The sequence below is a fragment of the Camelus ferus genome, chromosome 32 (genome assembly GCF_009834535.1).
Source record: "Camelus ferus isolate YT-003-E chromosome 32, BCGSAC_Cfer_1.0, whole genome shotgun sequence".
Classification (NCBI taxonomy): Eukaryota; Metazoa; Chordata; class Mammalia; order Artiodactyla; family Camelidae; genus Camelus; species Camelus ferus.
This window is the reverse complement of record NC_045727.1, coordinates 23232170-23255581: the sequence shown is the minus strand read 5'-3', so window position 1 is coordinate 23255581 and position 23412 is coordinate 23232170. Positions and strand designations below refer to the sequence as shown.

The window sequence follows — 23412 nt, the reverse complement described above, 5'->3', positions numbered from 1 at the left end:
AGAAAGAAATTCCCGGGAGAGTCTTGATAATCAAACAAGTTTATTCTTGATGGGTGGGGGTGAGTGAGAGACTTTTTTGAGCCATGAATCATTAATTTGCTCATTTATGCCTTTAGGTGATACATGCTTATTAAGCCCCTACTAAGTGCGACAGAACAGACCAAAAAGAGTCCAGCCGGAGCTTAGCATTTGCTGACTAGGCAGGCAGTTCTCAGACAATAAAATGTCGTACCTTAAGAAGTGGCCAGACAAAAATTAAACAAGAGTCAAGCTTTCTTAAGCATGCTCTGACAAGTTTCATATCCAGAAATGATTTGGAAAAAGAGAAGGAAGACAAAGAATGGAAGAAAAGCAATTTTCACAAGTGCACTTACGGCCATATTCCGGAGTGTAGTTTGCACACGCCTGGTCATTGTCTTGAAAACGATCAAAATTATGGAGTTACGGTTAGGGTGACTTTCCATTGTCAGGAAGAGATGCAAGTTCTCAGGGGTGGGTACAGCTCAGTGGTAGAGTGTGTGCTTAGCATGCATGAGGTCCTGGGTTCCAGCCCCAGTGCCTCCGTTAAAAATAAATAAATAAACCTAATGACCACCCCTCCCCTGCAAAAATAAAATAAAATAGTTTTTAAAAGAGAGACATACACGTTCTCCATTCATAATAGTAGCATAAAGTTTCATTTCCCAGTAAATTTATTAAGTCAAAAAGGCAGCTTGTCATAAAGACAAACATAAAGTAAATTGTAGAACGTTTACGTTTGGGTTGGGAATACACGTGGAGCACGTGGCTCTTCCGGTGAGCTGAATACATGCCTTCTGTCCAAAAAAAAATTAGAGAAAGAAAGGCAAGACAATTTGTTGGTTCTTCAGTCGTCGCCGCGTGACAGGAGCCCCTGTGGAGGTGGTTCGTCGCTGGGGAGCCCACCGCGCCGAGACTCACCGACAGCGTGGGCCGGCCCCGGATCCCCGAGGGCGCCGGCCTCCGCTCCGTGCCCCGCGCGCTGGGTCCCTGGCGCGCCGCGCTGCGATGCGGGCGCTGGGGCGACGCCCCCGCTCTGTCCGCCGGTTCAGCGCGGCTTCTCTCTCCCCCTCCAGCCTCGAAGGCGTCGTCCCCTCCGTCTGGTCTCTGCAGCCTCTCAGGACTTAAGAGAACAAACAGGAAGTTGCCAAGCTCAAAACCAGGGGCCAGAATCAGGGCGAGGGCCCCCGTCTGGCCCGTCGTGGGAAGCGCTGCGGCTCCAAGCCCCGCCGCGCAGACCGGGCGGCTTGGCGGAAACGTGCCCACCCCGGGGTCGGGAGCGCGTGGCGCCCGGGGAGTCCGGGAAGCGCAGAGGGAAACGCGGGTGCCTCCGGCTGGAGGGCGTGTGGACTGGAGCGGCAGGCCTCGGGGGTCGGGGCCGCTTCAAACAAGACGGGACAAGAGGCGAATTGGCTCTTCGGCCATTTCTCCGAAACCAAGAGGGACGGGAGGGTGGGGGTGGCAAGATTCAACACCTTAGTACTTAAGGCTGATAAACCATGTCAGTATGGAGAGAGACCGCTATAAAAAAAAAGGTGGGGAAATGTGTGGAGACGATGAGTCAGGAGGTGGAGAAGGAGAAACAAAAACTAAATGAAACAATTTAGCTACGGGGTCCTTTTTATTTGACTGGAAGATTTAGTTTAGCCTCTACGTACTTTTTCCCCATCTAGACCAACAAGGAGGTGGACTCGATAACTAAGTTTTACATGTGAATTTGTTAGGAGACTATATAAGAATCTCTTAAGTACGTTTTGCACGTAGAATACCAATAGAAATGATTATCATTTATCAAGCCTTTATTGCATGCCAGGCACCATGTTCCTGCTTTGTACAAATTAACTCGCAGGAGGTTAACGCATCGAATTTTCCAAAGTTGTGGAAATTACTGCTGGTTGCCTCCCCAGCATCCATTGCCTCCACCTCCACAGATTCCTGGTTTAGTTCGGGATCTTGCTGTGTTCAGCCTTCCTACCCAGCCATGTGCCATAGGGAGTGCCAACCCCTCCCCCAGCTCTGGAAGCTGGTGTGATCGATTTCCTGGCTACTACTGTGATATATAAATTACCCTGCAGTGTAGACGCTTACAACCACCATTTTATTAAGCTCCTGGTTTTCCGGGACAAAGCTTGGCTGGGCACTCCTCTCTTGGGGTCTTTCATGAGGTTGCAGAGGTGTCAGTTGGGGCTGAAATTATCTGAGAGCCGGACATCCAAGATGGCGCACGCCGTGGCTGGGAGTTGGCCGTTGTCTGGGAGCATGGCTAGACTGTCAATGGCAGATCTGTACTTGAGCTGTCCAATACGGTGGCCTCAGGGTGGTCAGATTCTCACGTGGCAGCTGACTTCCCTCAGACAAAGCATTCTAAGAGATCCTTTTTGGCCCTAGCCTTGGAAATTACCTGCATCCTTTGCCATTCCCTATTGGTTGAATCAATCATAAAACCCCACTGGAATTTACAGGAATGGATGTGAATAGACCCCCTCCCACCTCTTTTTGAAGAGTGTCAAGGAATTGGGGAGCATGTCTTAAAACTCTCAAAACTGGTCTAAGGAAAACCCATTCCTTTCACCACTCATTGATTCAGGAATAGACGTGGGTCCTGACTTGCATCATTTGAGGGAAAGTTCCGTTCTTTCTCTGGGTGTCGTTCATTGTGTCTGATGTGACACCCGGCATTCAGCAGCCATTGTGCCAGCTTGAGGATGAAGCGGGTGTGGGGTGTGGCAGAGAGCAGAGAAGAAAGGAAGGGGAGTCCATGATAACTGATTAAACCTTTGGGGCATCCAGGTCCGAAACCACTGAGCTCCCTGACCTGGGCAGGTATGCATGTCTTCATCAGTTACACCGGTTTCCGTTGGGGACATTCCTCTCGTCTTGGCAAATAGGCCTTAATATCGAACTCTTCTGACATTAGTGAATGGGAGAAAATGGTCAATGGAGTCTTAAAAGGTGTATTGGAGACCTCAGCTTTGGTCTTTACCCAGATCTTGGTGACCGGGCTCCGAGACTTTGGCCTCTCACGTCACCTCCGTCAAACCCGTTGCCTTTGTGTAAGGGTCAGCTTGCTATTTGACAGTACCACTTCCATGTCCCCCATTTACGTCCCTTCACGCTGAGTGTTTTCCAGCTCTTTCTTCTTCCTCCTCTCTCTGTACCTCCAACTCCGTCTCTGGTCACCTGCCACCTCGCCTCTTCTCTGCTTGGCTTTGATGTTTTAAGACGCCTGCAGGTCCTTTGCCCACTTGCCACATTCTTTGTAGGAAGCCTGGAGCCCTCAGGGTGTAAAACCTTGTAGGGGTGTGCAATAGCAGTTGTTCAAGCATTTCCTCCCAGGCTTAAATGGTATTTCTGGGAGCTGTACATTTATTGCTGGGCATAAAGATTAAAATTAGGTCAAGGTGATTAAAGGAAGACTGTTTTCTATTTAAAACGTGGCACTGAGTGAATATGAAATGGAACGTGAAAAGGAACGCCACAGAATCCTTTCACCTCCTGATATTTGTAGAATTCATTTAAAGAGGAGATGACTCATCTGGTCGAAATTAAATCTGAGCCCAATAAATAAATAGATAAACAGGTGACATCCTCCGCTGTTTCTCAGCAGGGCAGCGGGTGTGACCGTGTCCAGTACACCTGCGATGATTGCTCCTCGCTGGATCTCGGTATTTAATGAGCGGCCCATAGTTGAAAGACAGGTGCTTAATTATAGCATCTGTATCAGTGCATCTGCTTCATGATCCAGGAGGTGCTCAGTCTGGGCATCGCCCTCCCCAGGGAAAGCTCTTCATCTCTCAGTGGAGGTAACTAGGGTTGCAAACCACTGTAGGATTGTTACTTGCAAGTGATCAGAGGGCACATGGGAGAAACATCGGGAGGAGGGAGGGACAGCATCCCACGACAGCACAGGTACTCCCCCCAGGAGCCCCACAAACCTCTGCTTAGTCCCCAAGTGTTGATTTCTGGAGCCCTGTCATGTCCCACACCTTTGTCTCCTACCCCATGACCGTGGCCACCTGTTCCAGGGTTTGGCAAGTTGCTGCAGGCTCTGTGGGTCTTCCTCTTTTGTTGGGAGGGTCACCTAAAAGGAGCTGGGCGTTTGAGTCAGGCACACTTGTCTCAAGAAGAGTGATAGCTGAACTCTCAGAGGATCCTGGTGAGAAGCGGTCTCCTGTTCATGAACACACATCACGGGTCACCGAGGCCAGGACTGCCCTTGACTGGGAACTCCCTAAGGAGAGAAACGGGGTCTCATTCATCCCAGCCCTCTGGACCAGCTTAGAGGAGAAGCCAGGAAAACATTAGGTTAAATAGAATTCCCTTCAATCGAAGGTTCAGTCATCAACCAAATGAAACAGTCCTGCAACCCTCAGGATTCTTTGCTTGAAGTGTAAGTGGCTAATCCTGGACCTGGAGGTTCAAACTTCTCAGGGGTCAGCAAACTAGGACCTGAGGGCCAAATCCAGCTTGTCACCTATTTATTTTATTTTATGTTTATTATTTTTAATTGAAGTATAGTCAATTTGCAGTGTTGCATCAATTTCTGGTGCACAGCACAGTGCTTCAGTCCTACACAAACACACAGATATTCCTCTTCATATTCTTTGTCTCTACAAGGCATTGAATACAGTTCCCTGTGCTCTACAGAAGGAATTTGCTGTTTATCTATTTTATATATGGTAGTGTGTATCTGCTAATCCCAGGCTCTTAATTTGTTCCTCTCCCCCTTTCCCCTTTGGTAACCCTAAGTTTCTTTTCTCTGTCTGTGAGTCCGTTTCCGTTTTGTAAGTAAGTTCATTTGTGTCTTTTTTTTTTTTTTTTTTAGACTCCACCTATGAGCGATCTCATATGGTATTTTTTCTTTCTCTTTCTGGCTGACTTCACTTAGAATGACATTCTCCAGGTCCATCCTGCCACCTAGTTTTATGCAACCCATGAACCAAGAATGGTTTGTCCAATTTTAAGGAGTGAAAAAAAAAATCCAAAGAAGAATAGTGTTCCATGACCCGTGACAACTACACGAAATTCCTATTTCTCAATAACACAAATGAGGTTTTCTTGGAGCGCGGCCGCGCCCCCTCCTTCCGCATCCCCTGTGGCTGCCCCCACGCGGCAGTGACAGGGTGGCGGAGCGGCGGGAGACCCTGCTCCTCCTCTCTCTTCCCGCGGCCGCTCAGGGCACTGCCAGTGCCAGAGACGCAGCGCTGACGTGACGGCATCAGGACAAACCCGGTGGGAATTTGTCCCCTCTCTTATTACACGATCCCCTCGGTGTTACCCCTCCACCTGCAAGGGCCACCTCAGCTCCTCTCCGGCCCTTTCCAGAAAAAGCTTGCCAAGCGCCCCACGAGAGCCCGTACGGATTTCACAGCGACTCTAAGGTCATCGCAGTAAGATTCAAGTGGATGAAGGGAGTGGGGAGGCGATGTGGGAACCTTCTGGCTTTTCCTTAAGGGAGAAGAGAGCGAGTGATGTGGGGGCACCACTTCTCTGGTTCTTTCTGTCTCCCATGGGCAACTTCAACCCCGAAATAGGATAATAAAGCCAAAGCAGGCAGATAGATCCAGAAGGAGGCTTGTGCTCAAACAGGTATCTTAGTGTATCCTGGCTTCTGGCACGTGCCTGAGTATGGGTAGCCCCCCTGCCCCTGCCAGGTCCTCAGGACAGGTCGATGTGTAACAAGGGTCTCCAGTCTCCCTGTAGAAGGCAGCCAGTTCTGCCCTTTTGAAATCGGCCTCCAGACAGAGCACAGGTGGGTGACTTGCCTTCACGGGTGGCAGAGGAGGGATGGAGGGAACCGGCTACCCTCCTCCTGGTACCCACTGAGCCAGGGAATTAAACTGGGAAAGGCAGAAACTTGAGGCCATAGAACTGAGTTTTTTAAAAACAAGGGTTCTTCCCTCTCCCTCCTCCACCGTGACTATAGAGTGTCAAGGAAAAAAAAAAATCTGAATTTTTGGTACTCAGAGTAAGTTTGAGATAAGAGGAGTCTCAGGTGTGTTATGGCTTGAAGCAAAGAGTTACTCGGTAAATAAAACACAGCTGTCAAATCCAATTAAGTGGGTCTGCAGTGACTAGAATTCAGTGTCACTGCAGACCCAGACTGTCTCCCCAAATGGTGGTGGCTAATTTCAGAAAGAACAGACGTGGAAGCACGGGTCGGCCACCTCGGCTTGGGGTTGGGGTGGGACGGTGTGTGCCTCTTGTCCATCAAGGTTGCGCTCTGGCCCCTTGAAATGACAAGGAAGCCAGTAAGCAGGAAAGGCTGGGACAGACTTAACATTCATTGTGAGAGAGAGTGACTTTCTCCTGCCGAGATGCGACGTTACGTGAATGTGAACTTGCCGGCGACTTACACTGGGAGGTGGAGCAGATTTTCCACCATCAAGTCATTTTAATCAGCAAAGGAGAAACGGAAGACCTTGTTCTGTGGGTGGTGAGTAAACACGACTTCCATTTTATGGGTGCCTGTAGATGACAGGATGTGGGCTCCCCGCCCTGCGTGCTGGAAGTCAAAGAAACAAAGACAAAACACGTAGGGACTAGGGCGTGACAACAGAGGGCGACATGCAGGCGAGGGGGAGCAGGTGTCGGGCCAGCCAGTGGAGACCTTACCAGAGGAAAAGGGAAGCAGGCCAGGGGGCAGTCCCTGGCTTCCATCGGCTTGGCCTGCCGCAGTTCCTTAATTTGAAGGTGAATGACCAGGGAGAGGAAGTGTGAGCATCAACATCTTGGACCTCTTTGTGCTATTTTTTAAGAGAAAGTTAATGAAGACATGTCTGAAAGAGATAATAATAACGTGGCACTATTGGCGCCCTTCTCAGTGACCCAAATTAAAAAACCATTTATCTTCTCTGTGTGTCAGATGCACCTCGATAAGTTTGCTCCTGGCAGGTGTTAATTAGGAGCGGAGAAAAAGAGGCAATTGGCATTGTAAAATTTTTTCCTACATGTTCTGTTTCTCTTCCTTCAGGTGCCACAAGAGACCAGACGGGGAAAATAAGATTGTGCTCTAGGAGGAGTATAATTAACAAAGACGAGTGGTAGGATCTATGGGTGATTGATATACAAACGCATGTTTCATCTGAAGACATTTTAAAATACTTTGAGTTATTTTAAAACTATAGATTAACCCTCCAAAAAGAAATAAAGGAAAAGGTCTAGGAAAGGATTTGGCCTAAAGAATGTCGGTTTGAGACCCGTAAAAAGTGAAACAAAGTTTTCGTTGCACCTCATTTCCTGGAGCTCTCTCTTCACTCCTCAGGACTGCTGTGCACAGTTGTACAGGTTGTTCACTGCTCAAGTAGGCTCAGCCTAGCAGATGCTGGGAGTAGCCGTCGTTACTTACCAAGGCAAAACCCATAGATCTGCATATGCCCAGAGGAAACTTTTTTTTTTTTTTTGTTATTCGAAGGCGGTGTATGTGCTAGTGGCCTGCCTTCCCCACTGAAGCTCCCAGAAGAAACTTCACCCTTGCTTTGGTTCACTCCCCACAGCCCATCTTTGTGAACTCCATCCTCCAGGGGTAGTGGAGTTCCCAGCCTAGGGCCCCCTTATAAGAAGGTGTCTGAGTTAGATAGTTCAGTGCCATCTGGATGCCACTTTGTTCTAAATCTGGAAGGTTTCTGCTGCCAGTTAAGTGCTCCATCAAATGGCAAACGCAACCTGCTTTGAGCATCTGGCTCCCACTAGTGTGTCCAGCAGAAGATGGGAGGCTTCCTCGCTCCGCAGTCTAACCTCCTTGGCGCTCTGGGAATAAACAGTTTCCCCTTTGCATCAGTGTTTACGAAAGCAAGATTGAATATAGTGGTCTGTATTAAGAGACAAACAAAAAAGTAGTACCTGTGATAATGATGGATGCCTTTTTATTGTTCAACATAGAGTTATCGAGCACCTACCATGTGTTAGATGCTTTCATAGCATGTCTGTGAATAAGACAGTCCAAGAATCCTGTCTCCCTGGAGCTTAAATTCCAGCAGCAAAATACATACAATAAGTAAGTCAATGAATGCAGACGTAAGATAATTTAAGATGCCAGTGAGGGCTTTGAAGACAAGAAAGTAGGATTGTGAGAGTGGTTACTTTTGATTGGGTTGTCAGGGACCTGCTTCCTGAGCAAATGACATTTCAGAAGAATATGAGTAACAGGAAAGGTCTGGCCATATGAAGATCAGAGGGGAGGGTTAACCAGGTGGTAAGAATGACCAGTGCAAAGGCCCTGGGGTAAGAGCAAGCTTGGCCCATTCAAAGGACAGAAGGGTGATTGTGGCTGGAGTGTTGAAAGAAGACCGGGAAAGTAGGCAGGGTCCAGAGGAGTTTATATTGTACAAATCACACAGTGGGAATTCCTGAGCTCTCTGCTCTGTTCCTGTCTTGTAAATACAGCCTCACATTTGGATGGATCTATTCTCCATCTCAAATCACATGGATCAAGCAAAACCTTGTTCCCACTGTCAACGCCACCCCGCAAAGAAAGCTCAGCAGCCATGCTGTCTGCCTGTGCACTCATTCTCCATCTCAGTGAACGCACCACTCTCTGCCCCCTCGCTCAAGCCCCAGGCCCACAAGTCATGCTGTATTTCTCCTTTTTTACTGCTCAGCACGTCCTGTCTACTCCATTCCAGAATACATCCTGGCTCCCACCCTAGCCCTTCACCTCCTCCATCATCACCTGCCTGGACAACCTCAGTGCAGTGTGGTTGCTCCCCAGCCTCAGTCCCACCCTATAATCTGTTCTCCACATGGCAGCCAGGGAGATTTTTATATAACATCAGTCAGAACAAGTCAGGTCCTTCTGCTTGAAGCTCTCCACCATTTTCCCATCACATTCCCATCACAACGAAGTCCCTCCCTCCGTTCCCCAGGGATCCAGCCACGACTTTGCATCGTATTTTGTTTTCCTCCATGTGACATCCCACGGGCAGGGGCTGACTCCTGTTCGTCTTGTACCCCCAGCCCCCAGCACCGTGCCTGGCACACAGCAGGTCGTCCAAAACCATTTGTCGGTTCGGCGAATTGTCTTCCGAAGTCACGAAGAGTCTTAGATAAGTGACTCGCTGGGAGGCACTGAGACGTCTTCTCTCTTATAAAATCCAGGAACGAGGCAATACATCATCACAGATAACCCCTCCAGGGGGATTTAAAAGGTGGGATTCAGGCCAGATCCTGGTGGAGGCATCTGCTGATCGAAGGAAGAGAAAAAGACTGTTTACAAGAGGCAATTGAAATGATCCCTGGAGAAATAACACTGAAATCAGGCTCTTTATTTCCCTGTTTGAGCATTCATTGTTTCCCTTGCAGCCCGTATTCCCAGAACCGTTTGCCACGTGACGTACAAAAGCTAAATATTTATATAAAAGCTAAGCTTTTACCCAGGTGAATACATGAAAGGGCCCAGCTGTCCTTCTTCCCACAGAAGGAGAACCAGAATAAGCCCCTTCTATTACTTTTCTTTTTATTTATGCTTTTTTCATCTCATGTAGGAACTTCTAAGTTCCCGAATCCACAGATGTGCCCCCAAATGTCCAAAGGGTCGTGTGTGTAGGAGCCAAAAAAAGCAATGACCTGTAACCTTTATTAGAGTCTAGTGATATTTATTTTGGAAGATGATGACTCCTTTGGCTTGAAGGTCTGAGTTAGGGATGCTTTGGGCTGCAAGTAGCCGAGTGTCCGAATAACAGTGGTTTAAACAAAGACTGGGCTCTTTTTCTCGTGGAGCAGCGCCCTGGGAGATGGGTAGCCCCAAGCTGAACAGCGCAAGCACGTCGAAGCTTTGAATTAGCATATCTGCTGTGCCCTTCATGCCTGCACGTGGCTGCTGCGTTTAGTATCAGGCGGGTATTCAAGCAGGAGAAAGGGAGAACAGACAGCTTCTTATCAGAAGCAAAAGCTAACCCAGGCGTCTCCTGGGGACTTACGCCCAAATGTAGCCAATCAGAACCACGCCCCATGGCCTTGTCTGCCTGTCACGGAGGCAGGAGAGATGAGTGCTTCTGTCTTGCAGCTTCTGTAATGATGGCGGAGGGGGTGGTTTGCCAGAAACCCCTGCTTCCATTCCCTTAGGACAGAGCTGTCCTTGGAGGTGGCTGCCCAGCCAGATGCCGCGTTCCAGTCCCAGTTCCTCTTGCATCGAGGAAGGGCAGTGCCCTGCATCAGGACTTGCTGGTGTAAGGGGAGCAGAGCTGGCGTGCGTCCCTCTCCCAAGCTCAGTCTTGCGACCCATCCCCGCTCTGTCGCCCCTCATCTGCCAGCTGGATGCAGAGGATGCTGAGGTCACGATGGCGTGGGGGGTGGGGGGCGGTGTGCGTGGCAAATTCCAAGATGGAAGCAGCCTGAACCTCTGAACAACCGTGTGCGGGAAACCCACGCACCGATCATGCACCTGCATTGGACCGTTGGTGGGAGTAACAAGTCAACTTCTCTTGTGTAAACCACTGTGATCTGGGCACGTGCGCATTTCAACAGCTACCGTCCCCATAGTTAATGCAGGAGTTCCAGCAGGTGAGGAGGGAGAGCTGGAATAGTTTAGTCACCAGCCACCAGTGTCAACCTGCTAAACTCTGTCCAGACACCTCCCAACCTCTTAGCTTTCTCCATTTCTATTGTGAGTCCTGGCGACCCTTCCAATGGAGAGTGCTCGCCCTGCGTGCAGAAAGCATGTGCATTGAATGGTTGCTTCCAAGGTGGATTCCTGAACTGAAACTGCAGCGAGGCAGGGACGGCCTTGAGTGTCACTGTCTCCCCTGGGTACACCCAGCCCAAACCCCAGTAGGGCCCACACATTGACGGCAAGGGCCCGCCCCCCAGGGCTTAGCTGATTGGACCAGGAGTGGTGATCTGACCAAGACTGGGCCAATCCGCTTCTCTCCTGGGACCCTTGGAAATAGAAAGACAGCCCATAGCTGGGAAGGCTGTTTGGACCCCAGGGCACTGTTTGGGGGCAGCCTTGAAGGGGACACAGGCTAGTGAGTGGGGTGCAAAGAAGTGACCTTTCAGAGGGACTTGAATGGGGCGGTATAATAATGCAGGTATCAGGCACGCTGCTAATTGGGAAGGAAACTCTTCCTTGCCAACTGTTTATACCCGCTGTCAGCTCACACTCTGGGCATGTTTGGGTGGTTTCTTCCCTAATCGCTTTGTTTGGGAAATTTAAAAAGATGCCGTTGGCATGCAGGGACAGCGAGGGAACGGCAGCTGCCAGAGATTTTCTTCTCTGCACCAGCAGGAAATTCATATTCTTAATAAAAATGCCAAATTGTCATGTCTTGTCGAGAGCGAACATTATGGAGTGTTTGATGATAATGGCTGTGCTGGCTTGGGCTATTGCTTAAATGATTGAATTAAATTAGTTTATATTTTAACGACGTGGCTAATCAGAGGCTGATTGTTATGGGTGACCGGGAGCCAATTGAGCTAAGTTTTGTTTTCCTTTCCTTTCTTTCACATTGTTGTCATTATTCCGTGAACTGGAACAGATTTGCTCCAAACTGGCCTCTGGACCTCTCAGGAGCAGGAGTCCGGCTCAGATTTGGAAGGTCCCTAAGGAAGCAGGGACCTCCCCAGCACTGGCCCGGGGCTGATTTGGAATAGGTTCCTGGATCATTTGCCTGAATGCTTTTTAGGTTTTTGCAGAAGCGAGTGGGAGAGAGCAGGAGGGGCAGCCGAGATCTGAGCCCTAATGTGTGGTCTCTGATCAGCTGCATTAGGGACGAGCCTTCGCTGCCCCTGGCTTTCTACTTCTGCTTCTGCAAAAAAGCACATGCATCTGTCCATCTGTCCACCCGTCCATTCATGCATCCAACAGACATGTGATGTGTGCCCATCTTGTGTTCGTGCCTGCCCTCGTGAGGTTTACAGTCCACTGGAAGAGACGGGCATGGATCTGACGGGCACACGGATACAGCAGTGCACAAAGGGGACTGTGCCGGGTGCTGCTCGGGCGGTGACAGGAGGGTCTGGCCACGCAGGGACTCAGAGAAGGGCAGGACAGTGTCTGAGGACAGTGTGGTGCTGGTCAGCACCCCAGGTTGAGCAGGGGCTGGCGCACCTGTTCGGGCAAACCCCTGATAAGTGGGACGCGGGCATTGGTTGTGCAAAGAGTGGTCCAGACAGAAAGACCAGTCTTGGGCGGCCAGGATCATGGCAAGTTAGAGGCACTGCCTGACTCCTTTGTGCGGGGGCCCTAGCGAGGCGGGGGTGGGGGTGGGGTGGGGAGAGGGGGCTTGGACCTTCTCCCAGGAACACACGGAAGTGATGGAGTAGGGAATGGGTCCGATGTCAGTCTTCAAAGAATCACTTTGCCACAGCAAAGACTCATTTGGGAGGTTTCTAGGTGTAACACCGATTTTAGGTGATCCATAAACATTTTAATCTATGTCATTATGTATTTAGTTGTCTGTGTATTAGGGAAAAACTATCACATAAAAAAATCAGTGATGGTGTGGAAAAACATAAAAATGAGTTAAAATACGAGTTAGGGTTCTCACAAAAAAACTATGAAAATGCTCAAATGACTAACTATAGAAAATATCAGACTGTACATTTTTTCTCGGTTTCTCCCTAGCTCTCTAATACTTGGGTTGTTTAGGTCTTAGAACCACAAAGAATTAAAACTCGACCTTCGTGGGCCAACATACCCCTTGGCAGAAGCTAGATCAAACGCTTAAGGGAAGCAAAAAGGAATTACTGACTCCGGTTTCGTAACAGAGGGAAATGGAAATGTATCTCTCTGGCTTCTTAATTCTGTCCTGGGAGTTGAAGCCATTTATAGAAAAGCTTTAGTATCTCAGATAAGATGGATAACCATTTAAAGCGGGCTTTCCTCACTCATTTTTCATCATACGGAGAAATACATGTTGCGTTAGGACTCAGAGCACACATGCAAGTGTGAGCGTACAAATGATACCGTGTAACGTGTGTGCTTATGTAATGTCTTTATGCATTTGTCTGTTGCATATATATATACATATATATATATATATATATATATATGTACTTGTGTATACGTGTGTGTTTGCATGTTTCTGTCTAAAACCAAGCTTCTCATAACAACACGTACTTTTGCCTTGTGTAACAAACTTGATATTTGTTTCCCGACCAATCCTCCTTCATTCCATATAAAAGCCTGCTTGACAACCACTAAAACGATTTCAAAACCCAGAATGGCCTGCCCCTGGAAAAACACTGACTCGAGAAATTCTGGACCCGCAGAAGACCAGCTTCTGAGAAGCTGGTGCAGAGCGAGGATGGGATGGATGCCAGGTGGGCCAGTGGCCATGAATTTCGTTTTTGCTGGCTGACGAGAAGAGGGAAAGTCACTCACCAGGGCAGAGACGATGGCTTTGCTGACTCGCCACTCTGTCCTGGAGGCGGCAGACGACGTCAGAGCAGTGAACAGAAGGGGCTGTTGCCTCCTGTCTGAATTTCCTGCGGTTCCCCGGCCCAGCTTTGGCCCAGCTTAATTGATTTCTCTTTGGTTTTTCAGCACAGGCAGGGACTAAAGCATCTTCCAGGGTCTTTGTCATCACCTGCTTCTCTGTCACCTCCTGGTCTGGGAGCCAGTTTTCCGTGAACCACGCCCAGCTGAGCAGGTGGGGAGGAACCACAGGCTCTGTGAGACTGAATTTATTCTGCAAGAGGAATGCCTTCAAATTTTGATGGCTCCCTACCATACGATATTACCTATATGTGGACTTTTAGAAAAATGACACAAATGAACTCATTTACAAAGCAGAAACAGACTCACAGACAGAGAAAACGAACTTACAGTTCCCAGGGTGGGTAGGGGAGGGAGGGATAAATTGGGAGTTCAGGATTAGCAGATACACACTGCTATATATAAAACAGATAAACAACAAGGTCCTACTGTACAGCACAGGGAAATACATTCAATACCTTATAATAACCCATAATGAAAAAGAATATTTATATGTATGTGTAACTGAAATCACCATGCTGTACACCAGAAACTGACACAACATTGTAGATCAACTCTACTTCAATTAAAAATAAAATAAAATAATTAAATTTTGATGGATGTCTGCAATTGGGCAGGCAAACTCTTGTCTTAGAGTAAAGGGCCAAAGGGTACGTATTTTTATCTTCGCGAACCAAAAGGTCTTGGTCACGACAACAACTCTGCCGTCAGATTACAGAAGCAGCCGTAGACGGTGCAGAAACGAGTGAGCGTGCTGCTTTCCAATAAATTGCACTCACAAAAATAATGAATGATCTTTTCCATACTTAATGTTTTTCTGCAATAGACGGTGTTATAAGCGATCACCCTTGGCGCCGTGGACGTTTTAAACTGCATCCTTGGTCCTGTGCACTGAAGGATGGTCTGCAGCCCTGGCCTCTGCGCACTACATGCCAATGCAGAGACCACCAGAAATGCCTCCAGGCGTCGCACCGTCCCCCAGGGGGACAAGCTCACCCTCGGTCAGTCGAGAACTCTTGCCTTAAACCCTCCACTGTTACTTCCCTTTGTGTTGTATTTTGTGTGTTTGATCTCTCCGGCCAAGATATTCTGGCATTCGTTTGGGGCTTTGGATGGGCAGACTGCGCCTGGCTGAGGGGTTAGCTTACAGGATTAGTTCTAACTATGGTCTGAGTCTTTGGTCTTCGATCTTCGGAACAAAATGGGAAGGTGTAGTCAAGCCCTGCTCCTGACTCTGGGCACCAGTAGGAAGAAGAGAGATAGGTATGGAAGATGAGAGATTTAAAAGTTATCTGTACTAGACAGATTTTAAGTGGGAGGAACGTTTTCAGGGAGAAGCAGCATCACATGGCAAGGTGCTTGTGTGCACAGATCCTGGGGTAAGACTGCCTGCGCTACGTCCGGACTCCAGCATCTCCTGGCTGTGTGACCTGGAGCTAGCTACTTGACCTCTCTGTGCCTTGGTCCTCTCGTCTGTAAAATGGGAATAATATTGAGCTTTCCTGGTAGAGCTGTGTTGAACATTGCGTGTGTTGACAACTCAAAGGGCTCAGATGGTATCTGGCTTGAAGTAAGCACTCTGTCAAGTGACATACATAAATAAAAGGGACCATTTAATGTCCAATTTCTGGCATCAGTAAATTAGGAAATTTGGAAATAATTTGGTTCAGTGTGGAAAGCTGTGTCTCGTGTGCCCTGAAAATCAAGCCAAGCTACAGAGCTTAGGCTGGAGGTGGTTTGCGGTTAATGCTGATGAGACATCATTCTCCATCAGTGACAGTGTTTCCCGGGGGACACGCACACAAGTCACGCAGTGGGGGGGTTGCTGGTGTGCCCAAGGCCTCCTGAGGTCGACGGTCTGGGAGGAGAGTGGAACTCCGTGCTCTTAACAAGCTCCTGGGCCGATTCAGGACACCAGCGTGGAGCCTGGCACTTGGGGCCACGGAGGATGGAAGATGGAAGAACTCGGTAGCCCCGTGCACCCCTCCACCTGTAACGCTGGGATGAGGAAGCCGTGTAATCCCCCATCTTTCCCTCTCTGTCCCGGATAATGCACGTGCTCTGTAGGGTGTTAGCAGTTCTTGGGCAGAAAGGACCCACAGCCCCAGAAGTCTGGGAAATATCCCATTAATCAAAAGGAGCCAGGGTTTATTCCTGGACACTTGGAGCCTTGATATAAAGGCTCCGGGCAGGGTTGGGGGCACCGTGGGTGGAAATTTCCCCCCTCACACACACACACTTCTATCCACTATGTGTTAATGTTGCACAGCTTGGGAAAGGCCACCTTTGATAGCCCTCCCTCCATGTCTGGGCTGAGAACTTCAGTGCAGCTGAACAGCTGGCAGAAGATTTGATGATGTCAAGGCAGGTCCTCCGTATGTCACGTCCTCAGTGTCGCAGCCCTGCTGTGACTTTCAAGCAGGGACGATTCCCTACTGGAATTAGGAAAGCCTGTGGATCCAGCTCCCCTGGATTGGGAACTGAACAGGGGGCACAGGACCACGAGCTTCAGGGCTCAGCTTTGATTTTGTCCTAGTCCGTTTGGGCTGCTGGAACAGAATGCCATACAGACTGGGGACTTCCACCCCAGGCATGTCCTTCTCACGGTCCTGAGGCTGGGAGTCCAAGATCTAGGCGCCTGCAGGTTGTGTGTCTGGTGAGGACCCTCTGCTTGGGTCATGGGTGGCTGTCTTCTCTGTGTCCTCACCTGGTGGGAGGGACAAGGGAGCTCTCTGGGGTCTTTCTTACAAGGGCACTAATCCATTTGTGAGGGCCCCACCCTCATGATTAATCACCTCCCAAAGGCCCACCTCAAATGCGATCACTTTGAGGGTTGGGTTTCAACCTGTGAATTTTAGGTGGGGCAGAGACATGTAGTCTATAGCAGCCTTGATTCATATAAGAGCAGACATGCCAAGCTCTCTTGAAAATGTGACCTTCAAGACAATTTTTCTTGCCCGGCATCTTTTAGTTATAAAATGGCACCTCATGGTGTCACCATTCCTGAGGTTCATGTAGCCAGGAGTCTGGGATGTACACAAGGGCAGGCCCTGTGTAGGCTTCTGAGGGCTGCCGTCACAAATCGCCCTCAATGTGGCGGCGCAAATACAGGAGAGACACGCATTCCCTCACAGTTCTGGAGGCTGAGAGCCTGTAATCTAGTTTCGGCAGAGTTGATTTCTGCTGGAGGCTCTAGGAGAGAATCCGTGCTTTGCCTCTTCCGGCTGCTGGAGGCTCCGGGTGTTCCTTGGCTTGTGGCCACATCCCTCCCGTCTCTGCCTCCATCTTCACATGACTTCTGTGTGACTCGCTGATGGATTTAGAGCCCACCTGCCTTAAGCCCGCATGACCTCATCTTTTCATCCTGAACTTAATTACATCTGCAAAGACTCTTCTTCCAAATAAGGTCATAGTCACATAGTTTCTGGGATGTGGACCTATCTTTTAGGGGTTCCCGTTCAACCCAGCAGAGGTCATGTCATCTTGAAAACTGCTGTGAGGCAATTAATCACAACCTGTTTGAGTTGACATCTCAGATCCGTCACATGACTTCTTTGCACTGATGGACCATTCTGCCATTAAAGTCTAGATCGATGGTTCTGAGACTTGAATGGGCATCATTATATCCTGAAGGGCTTAACCTGCTCAACGAGAAGACATAGGTCACTGGATTCTGCCCCTTGTCTGATCTGGCCAGCCTAGGGTGGGACCTGGGCATTCGCATTTTTAAGATGCTCTCGGTGAGGCTGATGCTGTTGGTCCAGGAACCCGACTTCAAGAATCACTGCCCTAGCCATTAGGGGAAACAGGATGGAGGTTCCTTTAAAAACTAAAAAACAGACTTACCCTATGATCCAACAACCCCACTCCTGGGCATATATCCCAGAGGAAGCTCTAATTCAAAAAGGACACATTCACCCAGTGTTCATAGCAGCACTGTTTACAGTAGCCAAGACATGGAAGCAACTTAAATGTCCATCAACAGATGACTGGATAAGGAAGTTGTGGTATATTTATACAATGGAATACTACTCAGCCATAAAAAAGAATAAGATAATGCCATTTGCAGCAACATGGATGGACCTGGAGATCGTCATTCTAAGTGAAGTAAGCCAGAAAGAGAAAGAAAAATGCCATATGATATCACTTATATGTGGAATATTAAAAAAAAAGGCACAAATGAACTAATTTATAAAATAAACACAGACTCATAGACATAGAAAACAAATTTATGGTTACCAGGGGGAAGAGAGGGGAGGGATAAATTAGGAGTTTGGGATTAGCAGGTACACACTACTAGATATAAGACAGATAAACAGTAACATCATACTGTACAGCACAGGGGGCTGTATTCCGTATCTTGTAAGAGCCATTATAAAAGGAAATGAAAAGCAATATATGTATGTTCATGTGTGACTGAAACATGATGCTGTGCACCAGAAATAGGCACCACGTTGAAAACTGACTATACTTCAATTTAAAAGAAATAAAATGAAAAAGAAAAACTGCCTCATAGGTTTTCTCATGAAGGAAATCCCCCAGCATTCAGGGCCCAGAGTTTACTGGGGGTCTCTGTCCCTGGATACACCTCCAGGTCCCTAAACCATTGCTTAGAAGCTTCACTGCCTCCAGCACACATGGATGCTCTGGAAAAACATCCCAGCAGGGACACCGCCCGTGCACGAGGACCGCCCGCCGGCCGCCGACGGCGCGGCTTCAGTGGAGACGCGACGTCCTTTACAGCAAAGCAGAGCAAAGCACCTTAAACCCAAACCCATTTCCTGACGGACGATCGCAGTGACAGCAGAGGTAATGTTTTGATATTTGTCGGAGTAATTAGAAGGCCCAGGAGAAGGCTCAGTGCAGTGGAGGGAGCGCTGACATGCCTGGGGGGGAAATTACAGTATAGCCTGGCTGTGACACTCCCTGCAGCCCCTTATTTTTGCCGTGAATTCCCGGATTTATGACTGCATCTCTCCTTTGAGCCGCGGCCTGTCGAAAACTTCACAGTGGCAAGCTGCGCAAATTGGTGAGAAGTAAGAAATCTCTGAAAAATAAACCCGCCCCTTTCTTAAAACATAGCAGCCTGCTGCAAAACTCCAGGAATCGCCCGTGTCTGGGTTTTCTGTTTGTGAGTGGTTGTCAGACCACGTCCTCTGTGGAGTCCTCGTCCGCTCAGGATGATGGGCCGCCCAGCAACTTCTCCATGAGGGGGCAGGAGCGCAGCAGGGAGGTCATACGGAAAGGAGCAGGGGGCGGGGAGGTGAGGATATGGTGGGAGTTCTGCAGAGCAGCCCCAGGAAGAGCAGGGCAGGGTTTCAGCCCCATGAGCCCCATTTCCAGAATTCAGCGCACAGCCAGCAGGTGGAGAAAGCAGGTACCACCACCAGAAGACCAGGGGTGGCGGGGGTACAATCGTAACAGCCCCCTGCCCACCCCTCATCCTATTTCTTGGGAGGCCAGGAAGTTACTTGCAATTTTTCTTTTTCTCTGATAAAAGTGACTCGGGCTTGGACACAAAAAGCCACACAGTGTATTTACTTCCATTTGATTTAGACATAATCTCATTTATACCATACGTCCCGAATAGAGAAACCCGCAGAAGCAGCAAGTAGATGAGAGGTTGCAGGGGCCAGGGAGAGATGCTGGGAGGAACCTGCTGACAGACACAGGGTCCTTTCTAGGGGTGATGGAATATCCTGGAATGACAGAATGGTGATGGTTTCACAGCTCTGTGAGCATGTGAGTACACCCTGACTACACTCCAATGCAGTGAGTCACATGGTATGTAAATTATATCTCAATTTCTAAAAGCTTGAGACCGTACTGAAGACCTCTTTCTGCAGGGCGGGGCAACATGCAGAGAGAAAGAAGGCAGAGTGCTGTCAAATCCCATCTCTTTTTTGTTTGTTTTTACATTTTTGCAGCTTTTTCAGATTTTTAGCTTAAAACCTGCATTTGCCACATGCTGAATACGTGCAGGGTGCACCCGGCAGGAGCGCGGTCACGGGGCCGTGCGCATAGCCTCGCTGAAGCTTCCCAGCTCTCCCATGGGATGTGGGTTCTGCTCGCCCCATTCCACAGGTGAGGAAACTGAGGCACAGCCTGCCTGGGGGCCCAGAGCTGGCACGTGAGCATGTTGGGATCAATCTGGAGATGTAGCAGGCCCTTTTCCCTGCTTACTTCCACATCTTCCAAGTGCCTCAAGAGCCTGCAAGGAATTTCTGCCCTCCCAGTGACTTTCCCTCCATAACTTTATCTGGGCAATAAATCAAGCCACCTTCTGGACCACGGGATGTGAGTTAGCAACTGAGCACCTGCCTCCATCTTGGCAGGCAGCAAAGGGCAAACTCACCTTTCTGGTGGGTCTCTGATAAGCCCTGCGCTCTTCCCCGAGTTACCTGTGACTGGCAGAGGGCCACCAGAAAAGACTCTCCGTTGATGAATTTGCTTGGAACCGAAACAGCAGAGTCGAATATCTGTGCCCACGAGATACGGATTTCGCCTTCGTGAGACTGGGTGCCATCCCTGGCAATTTCTGGAAAGGATGGTAGAATTCACCCGGCAGCCCAGAGGGAGCAGTCATGGAGATGGCCTCCCCGCTCAAAACGTGTGCGACGCAGGATGAAAGCAAGCCGGCAGAAAGAGGCTTAATGATTCTGGGAGACTTTAACAAGAGAGAAAGGATGGAGGAAAGAACATTGCTCACGTGGCTTGCAGCTGCCTCCAGCCTGGAAGAACATTTTCTGTCTACATCATAACATCATGTAGGAAAAATCCTCCTGTCTGATCTGATGTTGATGGTGCCTGTGAAATACATTTGTGTTAGAGGGAAAAAAAAAACACGCACACAGAATTTGCTAAAAGTCTCTATCTCACTTTAGCTCTTGAGATCTTAGTAGCCTGTAACCCAGTGTTTCCCAGCCTTACCTGCACCATCTGATCACTTTGGGGAGCTTTATAAAAAATTTTGTGCCTTGGGAGGGATAAATTAGGGGTTCAGGATTAGCAGACACACACTACTATATATAAAATAGATAAACAACAAGGTCCTACTGTAGAGCACAGGGAAGTATATATATTCAATATCTTGTAGTAACCTATAATGAAAATGAATATGAAAAAGAATATATATATATATATGTATAAATGAATCACTATGCTGTACACCAGAAATTAATACAACATTGAGAATCGACTACAATGAAAAAAAGAAAGAATTTGGAGAGACACACAAGCTCTAAACACATGCCTTTCGTTATGAATTCCAGATTTACGACTACATCTCTCCTCTGAGCCATGGTCTGTTGAAAACTTCACAGTGGCAAGCTGCACAAATTGGTAGCAAAGTAGGAAATCTCTGGAAATCACTTTTGCTTTGAGTTAGAGTTGTTTTCTCCAGCAAAATTAGTTTCCTGCTGATGGTGTGCTGACATTTAACTTAGTCAGTTAGTGTATCAGCTAGCTACTGCTGTGTAACAACCCACCCCCCAAAATAACTTCAGAGGCCTAAAACAACATTCATTTGTTGTTTTTTTCTATTGTGAAGTCTGTCTGGATGCATCCTGCCGCTAATCTTGCTGCTGGTCTTGGATGGCCTCCCTCAGACATCTGATGGGCAGGTGCTCCCTGCAGGGTAAATCTCTCAGCAAGCCAGTGTGGGGGATGTCTTCTCAAGGCAATGGTAGAGCAAAGGCATCCAAGGCATCTCGAGGCTGAAGTTTGGAACTGGCCTGCCATCCTCTCCATCTTGTTCTGTTAGAGTAACTGTGGCTGAACTCAGAGATGAGGAATAGGAAAGGACCCACTCACCGCTCACTCACTGGAGAGGCACTGCCAACCACACATCAGGGCTGCAGAAGGTGTACAGGTGAGGCGCGCCTTCCTGCTGAGTGACAGGGAGAAGGCTTGCTAAATGCAAGTTGGTCTCGGTCACTCTGTGATGGAGGTTGATGTGACTGCATGGTCTTCACAGCAGAGAGGAGGGTGATGGTGTACCGAGACCATGGCGCTCTCTTGGTAGGTCTGCAGGCTTGTCCTCCGTCCTACCAGCACAAGTCTCTCAGGGCGTCGGGGTAGTTTCCTCTCAGGGTTGTCACAGTTTGCAAACTCCGCTGAAACCCGAACAGGTGAAGCACCCCCGTCAGAGAAAAGTAGGTCAGCGCTTCATTTCCTGCACAGCCCGCGCACAGCACCACATGCAGATAGACGCTTAATGAGTGCTCATTCGGGGTGATTACGCCTGCATTTCCATCCGCAATTTAGCCATCAGCTGTTTATTGAAAAACACTGATTGTCTTTTTTTTTCTTTTAATCTCTAAGCTCTTATGGTCCTTAAGGAAAGATAAATCGTGAGGCAAACTAGCAAAGGCTCACTTCTGCCTCTTTTGACTTCAGGAGGCCAGCGAGGCTGAACAAAAGACAGGTGCCCCGCTTTCAGGGCAGACCTCCTGCCCCGTGTGTTGGCCCAGAGAGCTCCCAGAATTTGGCTGGCAGGTGTCTTACCCACGACTCTCCTTTTATCCCAGGGGTAGGGATGAGTGTTCAGTTCCCTCTCATCTTCTGCTTCCGATTCAGCCTGGAAAGTTCTCACCCGTTCTGTTCTTCGCGATGACCTGGGTACCATCTTAGAGCTCGCCAGAGGATGATGGAACAGCGCCCCAGCCGTCGAACACTCCAGTACAGCCTTCGTCTCCAAATGACAGCGTCCGGCAGAGGCCAGGGAGCCCCCTTACTTCTGTGCTCACCCTCTAGGCTCAAGGGTGGGTCCGATGGCCCCACTCACTGAATCACCCCTATCCCGCGCTCCGGCCTTGAGTTGTGAGACCTCACGATGGTGGCTGTGGTGGCTGGAGGTGGCCGTGTTGGAGATACTGCCTTCTCTTCTCTCCTGCTTTTTTGCATGCTTGGGAGTTTTCACAATAACAAGCTGAGAGAGAGATGGCACACACGCTGGCCTGTGACAGTGTCGTTTGAATAAATCCCAATCATTTCAGTGTCTAAATTTAGGGGACATGGTGTGTTGGTTAAGAGTAAGATTGGGAAACCGTGGCCCACAGGCCACATCTGGCCTGCCTCCTGTTTGTGTATGGCTCCTGCGCTCAGAACAGCTTTTGCAGTTCTAAATGACTGAAAAAGATTTTGAAAGAAGGTGATGTTTTACATCAAGTTAAAATTATACGAAATTCAGATGTCAGTGCCTATACGGAAGGTTTTATCAGAACCCAGCCATGCCCGTTTGTTCTGTATTGGTGATGGCTGCCCTCACACTCTGATGGCAGAGTTGAGCAGTTGCAGCAGAGACCGCAGGTCCTGAGAAATCTGAAATATTAACTATCTGGCCCTTTGCAGGAGACGTCTGCCGACCCCTGGCTATCAGCATAAACTCAGAAACCAGACTTGCTGGGATGAGCCCCAGCTCAGCTACCCACTTGCAGTGTGACCTTGACCCCTGCTGTGCCTCAGTATTCCTTTCTATACAATGGGAACGATGGTGCCAGTATAGTCGTATCCTTCTTGTATGAATATTGTGAGAATGAAAAGAACTAATATATTTTAAGGGCTGACAACAGCGCCTCACCCATAAAAATCATCCTTTCAGGGACGTGAAAAATTCTGCCAAGAAAACCCTTGATGGGAAAACGTCTGAACAAAATCTCCTATTTAACCTCCCCTCCCTCTGTGAACCCCCAGAATTGGCAGACAGTAGAAGCCAGCCTATTTGACCCATTTCTGCTTCTGTAGTAACTCTGTTTGGACCTTCCTTGCCCAATCTGGATTTCTTCTCTGTGTTTCTTAAGCTGAAATGAACTTTAATCAGCACTGAAGCTTGTAGCAGAAATCTGAAATGGTTAACAACCTTCTATCAGATGCCAGGGATGTGGAAGGAGGTGCTAGCATCCCAGCCCAAAGCAAAACCAACCCATCCATGCGCTCGGGAACCAGGAAGGGCTCGCCGT

At 48.7% G+C, this 23412-nt stretch overlaps 1 protein-coding gene and 1 long non-coding RNA gene across 3 annotated transcripts in view; both read left to right on the top strand.

Moving 5' to 3' along the window:
• TMEM132C (transmembrane protein 132C) overlaps positions 1-23412 on the top strand; it is a 304399-nt gene that overhangs the window by 135193 nt on the left and 145794 nt on the right. The gene's annotated exons all lie outside the window — the stretch shown is intronic.
• Positions 782-22119, top strand: LOC116660869. The gene is made up of 3 exons (XR_004316502.1): positions 782-795; positions 9527-9528; positions 22040-22119. It is a non-coding gene; the product is annotated as an uncharacterized LOC116660869 (long non-coding RNA).